The sequence below is a fragment of the Scyliorhinus canicula genome, chromosome 10 (assembly GCF_902713615.1).
Source record: "Scyliorhinus canicula chromosome 10, sScyCan1.1, whole genome shotgun sequence".
Lineage (NCBI taxonomy): Eukaryota > Metazoa > Chordata > Chondrichthyes > Carcharhiniformes > Scyliorhinidae > Scyliorhinus > Scyliorhinus canicula.
Genome location: NC_052155.1, coordinates 115,008,976 through 115,019,349, shown reverse-complemented (window position 1 = coordinate 115,019,349; position 10,374 = coordinate 115,008,976). Strand labels below are relative to the sequence as shown.

At 49.8% G+C, this 10,374-nt stretch overlaps 1 protein-coding gene across 1 annotated transcript in view; it reads right to left on the bottom strand.

The window, feature by feature from the left end:
• Positions 1-2,848: 2,848 nt before the first annotated feature.
• The window catches only part of LOC119972610 (potassium voltage-gated channel subfamily B member 2-like), a 479,239-nt gene continuing 471,713 nt past the window's right edge, over positions 2,849-10,374 (bottom strand). Inside the window, exon 3 of the transcript XR_005462115.1 lies at positions 2,849-5,205. The gene's annotated coding sequence lies outside the window, so the exon portion shown is untranslated. The remainder of the gene's footprint in view (positions 5,206-10,374) is intronic.

Here is a 10,374-nt window from a genome sequence, read left to right as displayed (position 1 = left end):
ATTCTAACAGAATCCTTCGCCGAACAACAAGAGAGGTGAAGGCCACATCGTCGGCCTTCCTCCCCTCCTTCAGCTATGGCATTTCCGACACCTCAAAAATCACCACCAGAAGGTCCGGCCCGGCCTCTATCCCCACAATCTTTAATAATATCCCAACACCGCCTCCCAGCATCTCCAACTTCTCGGAGCCCCAGAACATATCCGCGTGATTTGCTGGTCCTCGCCCACACTTCTCACACTCGTCTGCCACCTCCTGGAAGAACCCACTCATCCTCGCCCGAGTCGTATACACCCTATGTACCACCTTAAACTGAATCAAACTCAACCTCGCAGACGAGGAGGTTGAACTCACCCTGCGCATCGCCTCACTCCACACTCCCCTTCCTATCTTGCCCCTCCCAATCAGCTCCTCTTCCCATTTCTCCTAAATCCTCACCACCTTCTCCCCCAGCCACCCATATATATCCCCAATCCTACCCTCCTCTCCCAGCAACCGTTCCAACAGGGTATACTCCAGCTTGGGAAACCCTCTCCATTCCTTCCGCGCAAAGTTCCTCACTTGCATATACCTCAACTCGCTTTCCTTCGGCAGCTCCACCCTCTCCCGTACCTCTTCCAGACTTGTAAACCTCTTCTCCAGATATAAATCCCTCGCCCTCACCAGCCCCACCCTTCTCTGCCTCCTATACATGCCATCTGTCTCCTCAGGCTTAAACCCATGGTTCCCACACAACAGTGTCAGCACTGACATCCCCTCCATCCAAAAGTGTCTCCTCAACTGGTTCCACACCCTAATTGTGGACTGTACCACCGGGCTCACCATGTACCTCCATGGTGCCAGCGGAACGGAAGCATCACCGTCACCATGGCCCTCAGGCCGGACCCTCCAAAGATTTCCTCCTCCATCCTAACTCACTCTAACCCCTCTCCATCCCACCACTGTCTCACCTTCTCTGCATTCACCGCCCAATAGTAATGCAATAGATTTGGGAGCACAAACTCCCCCCTTTCTGCCTCTGTAGCAGGGCGCTCTTCACCCTAGATACCCTCTCCACCATATAAACTCCGAGATCGCTGCATCCAGTTTCCAGAAAAAGGCCTTTGGAATGAAGATCGGGACTCGGGTCAGGAATATAAACAAGAACCTTGGCAGAACGTTCATTTTTACCACCTGGATCCTCCCCGCCAATGTCAATGTAATGTATCCCATCTCCTGAAGTCCTCCCTCACCTTCTCCATCAACTTTCTCAGGTTCCAGTTGTGCATCGTCAACCACTTCCCCGTCCCCTGAACCCCCAAATACTGGAAGCTGTCCCTGGCAACCCTAAACGGCAACACCCCAAGACTGGCTCCCCAACCCGCCACATTCACCGTAAAAACCTCACTCTTTCCGACATTCAGCTTATAGCCCGAGAAGGTCCCAAACCTCTCCAGTATGTCCATAATTCTCCCCATAGTCTCCAATGGGTCTGGCACAAACAACAGCAGTTTATCAGTGTACAGCGACACCCGGTGTTCCCTATTCCCCTCACAATCCCCTGCCACTCCACTGACCCCCCAAGGGCGGTTGGCAAGGGCTCTATCGGCAGCACTAATAGATGCAGCGACAGTGGACACCCCTGCCTCGTTCCCCTGTTCACTCTGAAGTTCCATGAACTCATCTCGCTTATCCGTACACTCGCCACTGGGGCCACATTCAACAGACGCACCTATGCCACAAACGTCGACCCAAACCCAAACCTCCCCAGAATCTCAAACTGGTACCGCCATTCCACTCGGTTGAAAGCCTTCCCCACGTCTATAGAAGACACTATCTCAGGTACCTGCCCCTTCGACAGGGTCATGGTCACGTTTAATAACCACCTAATGCTACTGGAAAACTGCCTGCCCTTTACAAAACCTGCATGGGACTCTAAGACCACCCCCGGAATGCATCCTTTCATCCTCCCCACCACTAACTTGGCCAACACTTTCACATCTGTGGTTAACAGTGATATGGGCTTATATGACCCACACTCCAACAAGTCCTTCCCCTTCTTCAGGATGAGTGTGATGGCCGCCTGGGCCAGTGTCTGCAGTAGCTCCCCTTTTCCAGCGCCTCGCTAAACATCCCCAGTAAATGTGGTGCCAACTCCGTCGCAAACTCCTTATAAAACTCCACCGTCCAGTCCCGGAGCTTTCCCTATATACTTCATTCCTTCTCATGAGCAATTACACCACCACACTTGACAAATTATGCCTGTCAGCAAGTCAATTTAAGGCAGGTGCAATTTTGTTTTAAATGTCAGAATTTCAGGAGCAGTAGGTTTTGCCTTTCTTATCCTGTCAGTAACACACATCCACCATTTGACGGATGACAATTCTATTGAAATGTAGCTTATTTTTCAGACCTACAGTGTAAATTCCAGTTCCCTACACCAGAAGTACAATTATGTGCGTGATTGTCCGGTTCCCCAGTTGTGTGTTTCTCAGCACTGTGCTGCTCACCGGCAGCGGGGGTTCTCTCTTCCTGTCATTTGTCAGTGGGATTTCCCATTGAAGCCACTCCACATCACCAGGAAAACTGCAGGCAGGGGTGCGTGGCCGGCGGGAACAGAGAATCTCAGCTGGAGAATTCCGGCCAAGTTTGCTCCTGAGTTATCTACTGTACTGCTGCCATAATTTCAGTGAAAACCCAAATAAATGTAGTTATATATGGAAAAAAATGGGTTGGTTGTTGGTCATTTAATTGTTTGCCATTCCACGGTATTGTATGAATATAACCAGCTGACCTTTAATTCCAGGGGCAGGTCAGTAACTGTGGCACTGCTGTGAGTTTGGATGTGAAAGAGTCACAATATAGACAGTATAAATGATGATTTGTATACACATTTATTTGATATCCTGTTTACGCTAATAATTGGGATGGAGAACAATACTGTTAGTCTTTACATACATTTTGACTTAAACAAATAGTCCGATGTCACATGGGTTTTATAGACAGCTACATGCACATAAATATGCTGATTTGTACAGAAACACTTTGCAATTCAGTAAAATCTAGTGATACAAAAGTACATAATAATAGTTTTGACAAGGTGAAATGCAGGAGACACCAAAGACAAATTGGCTGAGAGAGGAGTTTGAATTATAATTTAAGAATGGAGTGCTGAAAAAAGCAAAATGGGTTCACAAAATTTTATCTAAAGGGAAAACATTCTGGCTGTGACAAGCCTTATTTTAACAATTAAGAAATCATTCATTCAAATACCTTTAATGAACCAAACTTTTTGTGTTCAGAAGTGTTCTAAAGAACCTGAAATTGGACCTGACAAATTGGGCACAATTCAGCGGAAAAAGGTTCAAGTCCTGTTTCGGGCGCATTTGCCGGTTTTTTGAGCCTCGGGGAGTTTCTCCCCGCATAGGCCACACTTTAGTCGATTTTCAGACCGGCAGCTCTGATTTCCGCAATACCTCCTTTCAGGCTCACTCCTCTTTATGGACCCCTCCCCACCGCCTCAACCTTCTTGAGGCCCCTGGAACCCCCCATCACCCCACCCCCCCATCTAATGGCCATGGCCACTCCTGGGCCTGACCCCTGCAGTGCCAACCTAGGACCTAGGCACCTTGGCATTGCCAGCTTGACACTCTGGCAGTGACACTTGTGCTGACATTGCTGCCAGGATGGCACTGTCTAGGTGCCAGGTGTCAGGGGGACTGCCAGGGGTAGTACTCTTCCCTATCTCTGACTACCCGGGGGTCTCTAATGGCTTGCAAGACCCCCCCCCCGCCCAAGGTGCCCTCACGTCTGGTCCACGTTTGTGAGAACCAGTGCTAAACGGTGCCCTGTCGAGGTCTCGCAGGTGCGGCTATTGACCCGGGCGCCGGGTGAAAACAGTGTCCAGGTATTTAGGATCGGCCCATACCTGTATGGAGCCCGATTTGGGGCCCTCGCAGCACTCAGTTTTGGTTGTTGAATCATGCCCATTAACACTGTTTCTAATTCCACTGTCGCTGCCAGACCTGCTGAGTTTTTCTAGCAACGTCAGCCCTTTCCTCTGGTATTTCAAGCTTTTTGTGTTACAATTGGTAGAATAATTTATATAAAAGGAATCGAGAAAATGTTGTCACAAATGCTTAAATCCTTTGAGCACTAGGTAGCTTTAGTCGAACAAAGTTCTATATTGTTTATTTTAATTGAAAACTTATGTAAATAAAAACTCTTTTGTGGCTCAGCACCTGTACCTATTTGGACTTCATAATCATGCATCTTGGATCTTCACAGATAGTCGAATGGATTTAGTTGATCCAAAAGGCGTCTTGCCCATTGGTCAGACACCTGTCCGTTACACAGGGGAGGCCCAATGGAATCAAGTGCCCTTCAGGTACTTAAGGGGCCATCATCAGGCTCCTCCTGTGAATGAGGAATGCAGACGTCATGCCCGCTGAGAGCTGCCAGCTAATCAGAGTCTGGCAGCTACTCGTCACCCCTCGCACAGGGGTGGACACTGCAACACTGCACCCACCAGAGGCCCAGGAACATCATGGGATCCCAGTTCAAAGGTGAGTGAGAGTGGGATGGGGTCATGGGGTGAAGGTCACAGGAGCGGAATAAGGAGGATTGGTGACAAGGGTGGTTTTCAATCCTTCACCCAATTCTTGATTCCAGGTTCCTTGATCAGGCACAGTGTGCCTGATAATGAGGGATCCCACACCCCATTTCCTCCTAAGCCCCCTCCACTTCCTGCCAACGCAGGCGGCCACTGCCAACCGGACAGGGAAAGATGTGCGCCTCCCATTAAATCCTCGGGGCACCACTAAATTGCGATGGAATAAGGGATGTCAATTCTCTCATTATCAAGGCCAATTGACATCCTGCTGTTGGTGGCTGGGAATCCCATGTCAGCCCCTCCCACCCTATGATGAAATGGTAGAGGATTTCCCTCTGCTGGAAGACTTCAGCTGCAGGGCCTCTCCCGTGATTAAGTGGGCCTGGTTGCCATGGTTCCTGCTGCAGCAAGCTGACTTTCTTTGACAAGTTTCCGAAAAACATGCAGAAAACTCTTTCCTCAGATGGTTAATACGTGCCACGTTTTCCACTTTGCTGATACAACTGTCATCTCTTATACATGATTAATAAAGGAGCCTTTCATTTTTATAATGCCGGGTACCCCACATTGTTGAGTAACTGGATTGAAGTATTTAGGTGCATCCAGAAAGATGAGACTGCAGGTTAATCAAAAAGAGCTAATTTATAAAATAAATAAAATATAAAACAAAGAGGTATTTCAAATAATGCTGACATTAGATTAGGTCTGATGAATAGACACTAGAATAGATGAAAAGATTAGAATAGATTAAATAAAAGCTTTCAGACACACATTTTTGCTGGTTTTGTTTTCTACAAGTGCACTGCTCTTATCATTCGGTGGCTGAGAACGTTTTTGTTAACTGCTCGATTCAGTTTGGTTTTAAATACATTTCATTCACAGACTGTCATTCAGTTGTGACATAATCACTCAACAAAAGTCAATATTACTGTAAATACATGATTATATAGATTAATAACAACAGAACGAATGTTACTGACATCTTCACATGGATTTGTGCCAGTGAAAGATACGATTGATTGATAATTAACATGGACATTCTCAGCAACATCTAGTGAAACTGCATGGAGCAAGAAACTAGGTGGGTGAGGGCACTTAATTGAGCAGGAGGTGAAATGTCAGCTTCTTGACAGCAGAATGAAGTTGACAAGAAAGCTGGTGGCAGATTAAATGCAGGTTGCGGTTCGCATGCCGTGCATATTCATTAAACCACATGGTCACCAGATTAAATTGGATCTTTGTGATGAAATCCATAGCAAAAGAGAAACATTTGCCTTCAGATTCATGACTGGTTAAAAGTTGTGTTCAGCAGATGAGGTTGTCTTCCTGATGGATTTGGAGTGAGTAGGAACTGCTTTTCTATCATGGGAATCATAAGACCATAAGATAGAGGAGCAGAATTAGGCCATTCGGCCCATCGGGTCTGCTCCACCATTCGATCATGGCTGATATGTTCCTCATGTGGTGAATTATATACCTAGTAATTCACACTGTGTTGTATTACATGTATTGTGTCCTCGTGGGCTCTGTATACGAGTCGTTGCGCGGCTCTGCCCATAGGGGGAGATGAGGAGTTTGTACTGGGCTCCACCCTTGGCTCCTCCCACTAACCGGACGTATAAAGCACTGCAGTCGTAAGCCTGCTCTCAGTTCATCACGTCGCAGGCAGGCTCTGTTGTAAGACTATTAAAACCACTGTTCACTTCCAATCACATGTCTTGTGAATTGATGGTCACATCAATTTAATAGTCTTAGAAAACCTGAAGAAAACTACTATGGAATCAGCCCTCAAACCTGATCGACTAGAACTCGACCCGCAGGCTGCAGAGGCAAAATAAATCTTTCTAAACTGGCTCAGATGTTTCAAGGCCTACCTGGCTGAATCAAGCACTTCAGAAACTATGGAGGAGCAGAAACTCAGCGTACTGCACGCAAGGGTGAGCCATCGTATCTCTACTCAACTTAACTGTATTACCTCGTATACGGAGGCTCTGGCCATGCTCGACCGAATGTACGTGCGGCCCATCAACGATGTCTACGCGCGCCACATTTTTACGACCCGGCGCCAGCACCCCGCGGAGTCGCTGGAAGACTTTCTGCGCGATTTAAAAACCCTAGCTCAGCACTGCAATTATCAGGCTGTAACAGCTGCCCAACATATGGAACTCGCTCTCAGTGATGTTTACGTGGCAGGGCTCAGGTACAACTATGCGCGCCAGCGATTGCTTGAGAAAGGGGCCCAGAACTTGGAGGACACTGTAGAGTTAGCTACAAGCATGGAGGTCTTGTTCCGCAGCCTCACCTCGTTCCCCGCGGACCAAGCGACCCCATCATGAGCCCCCGACCAGCGACTGCCCCAGGCCTGCGCCGTGCAGTCACCCACCCACTATGCAGCACCAGCGTGCCATTTTTGTGGGCAGCCCCAACACCCACGGCAGCACTGCCCAGCCCGCAACACGACACGCAGCAGCTGCAGTCGCAAAGGACACTATGCCTGGGTATGCCTGCCGAAGAAAACCCCTACTCCAAACTCTCCCGCAGCCCAGAGAACTCGCTTCCCAAACTCACAGGCCCGCAGGCCCCGTAATGCTGCAGCCTGTATGCCGACTCCGCCCCCACCTGACACATGCGACGCCATATTGGCAACCCTCCTCCACACGGCCGGCCACGTGCGCCTCATGGGGGCCGCCATCTTGGATGCCATCTTCCTCGCCGCCCGCCACGTGCGATCCACGGGGGCGGCCATCTTGGGCTCCATCCTCTTCAACTTCTGAAACTCATCTCGAAGACTACGACCTCAGCGGACAGTCCTCACGGGGCCACTCCAGCACAGCTGATCGAGCTGCCGATTACCCGCAACTCAGCGCGGTCACGTTGGACCAGTCGCGTCAAATCAGCCTTTCTCCACCGAGGAGGTAAAAGCCATCACCAGGGATTGCCCGATCTGCGCGGAGTGAAAACCGCACTTCTATAGACCAGACAAGGCCCACCTGGTAAAGGCATCCCGGCCCTTTGAACGCCTGAGCATCGATTTCAAAGGGCCACTCCCCTCGACAAATCGATATGTGTACTTGCTGAACGTCATTGATGAGTTCTCCCGCTTCCCACCCCGTGCCCCGATATGACCTCCCACACAGTCATCAGAGCCCTGCAGTGTCTTCACCCTGTTCGGTTTCCCCAGCTACGTACACAGCGACAGGGGTTCGTCCTTTATGAGCAACAAGCTGTGTCAGTACCTGCTCGGCAAGGGCATCACCTCAAGCAGGAATCCAGCTACAACCCCAGGGGGAATGGGCAGGTGGAGAGGGAGAACGCGATGGTCTGGAAGACCGTCCTACTGAGCCTCCGGTCCAGGAAACTCCTGACCTCCCATTGGCAGGAGATCCTCCCCGACGTGCTCCATGCTATTAGGTCCCTCCTGTGCACCGCCACCAACCAGATCCCTCACGAGCGGCTATTTGTTTTTTCTAGGGGCACTACCACGGGGGTTTCACTCCCAGCTTGGTTGAAGACAACGGGGCCGGTTGTCCTCCGGAAGCACGTCTGGACACACAAAACTGATCCACTCATAGAAAGAGTGCTCCACTCCAACCCCCAATACGCTTTCATCGAATACCCTGACGACCGTCAGGACACAGTTTCCCTCCGGGACCTGGCGCCTGCAGGATCCAACTCCACCACCACTACCGCCGAGGTACCCCTCACACTACACCCCACCCAACCCTCCGTGCCCTGCGCCCCCGCACCTATAGGTTCACCGCCCGTGCTCCATGCCCCTGCGCCTATAGGTTTCCTGCGCCCCCCGTCGCACCACTCGGGTACGACGCTCGGACCGAATCACCCCCGGAGTCCACCCTCGTACCCTCGCCGAACGCCCCCACCCAGTCACCCGAAGACGAAGGACGACTCGGCCGCCGGACCGGCTCAATTTGTAGACCCATCACCCCCGCCGGACTTGATTTTTTTTTTACAGGGGGTGAATTATATACCTAGTAATTCACACTGTGTTGTATTACATGTATTGTGTCCTCGTGGGCTCTGTATACGAGCCGTTACGCGGCTCTGCCCATAGGGGGAGATGAGGCGTTTGTACTGGGCTCCACCCTTGGCTCCGCCCATGGCTCCTCCCACTAACCGGAAATATAAAGCACTGCAGTCGTAAGCCTGCTCTCAGTTTATCTCGTCGCAGGCAGGCTCTGTTGTAAGACTATTAAAACTACTGTTTACTTCCAATCACGTGTCTTGTGAATTGATGGTCACATCACCTCATCCCCATTCTCCTGCCTTCTCCCCATGACTCTTAATCAAGAAATCCCATTATTACTCAAGAACACCAGATTTGTGCCTGAGGTGCTGTTATCTACAGGGCTACAGACCAAGAGTTTGAAGATGAAATTGGACAGAATATTTCTTTCTTAGAATATAAGGGCATAAGAACTCGGAGCAGGGAGTAGGCAATTTAATCTCTCGAGCCTGCCCCATTGTTTACGGTCATGGCCGATCTCATCATGGCCTCAATTCCCCAGTTCTGCCTGTTCTCCATAACCTTTCAACCCACTACTAATTAAAAATCTGTCTAATTCCCCTTTAAGTTTACTCATTGTCCCAGCATCCACTGCACTCAGGGGTAGCAAATTCCACAGATTCACAATCTTTTGGGAGATGTAGTTTCTCCTCAACTCAGTTTTAAATTTGCTACACCTTATCCTGAGACTATGACCTCTCGTTCTAGAATGCCCCACGAGAGGAAGCATCCGCTCCACATCTACTTTATCCATACCTTTTATCATCTGGTATACCTCAATTTGGTCTCCTTTCATTCTTCTAAACTCGAGAGAGTATAGGCCTAAACTGCTCAATCTCTCTTCATACGACAAACCCCTCATCTCTGGAATCAATCTTTGCTGGAGCAGGGAAAAGGAGGCGGATCTGTTCATTGAGCTTAGGTGGTGTCTCTAGAAAGGTTGGAGCACAGCTGTCCAAGGGAGGGAGGTCAGGTTATGGCGGCACTAAGAAGGGTCATGGGGGACAGAAGGAGTGAGCTGGATGACAGAGGGAAGATTAATCTGTGCCGAAGGCAGCTCAAGCCTGATAGAGTAGTGATCAAGGCTGATTGAGGTTAGGTCAGTGGCGAGGCTGGGAGAGTCGAGGGTAATTCAGGGCAGGTCAAGGGTGATAGAGGGAGAGTTAAGAATAGGGATGGCGGCACAGGAGGGTGAACTATCCCACCCAACTACCACCCACCTTCTGACAACCCTCAACCCAACTATCCCTCAACCTCCTGTCACCCCAATCACCCACACTGACTATCTCCTGACTAACTCCCAACACTCCCAACTATCTTCCTGAATCCCGATAACTCTACTATCACGAGTACTCCCCAACCCATCGACTACTCCGACTGATCACTCAACATCCCCAACTCATCCTATCCTGTAATCCATCCTACCCCTCTGACTGATTCTACCCCCACTGACTCATGATACCCCACCATCCATCCCCCAATCATACCCACTTACCTTATATGCTCTTCCTGGCTTCTTAAAGTGCACTTAAACACAGGTTTACCTGGTTTCTGGCTGTTACTGCTGCAAAAAGGGGCCATGGCTTCACTTCCCTGTTGTCGCTGTCCTGCACTAGAAGGCCTTGGGAACCAGGCCTGTGACACATTTCTCATCAGGTCCGAGACGAAAGAGCGACCAAGAAGTGTGTAGCTACTGACCTGGGTAACTAAAAGGAGCGGTTTGGCAATCCAACCGTGATTGCCATTCCTTGGAAGCACTGG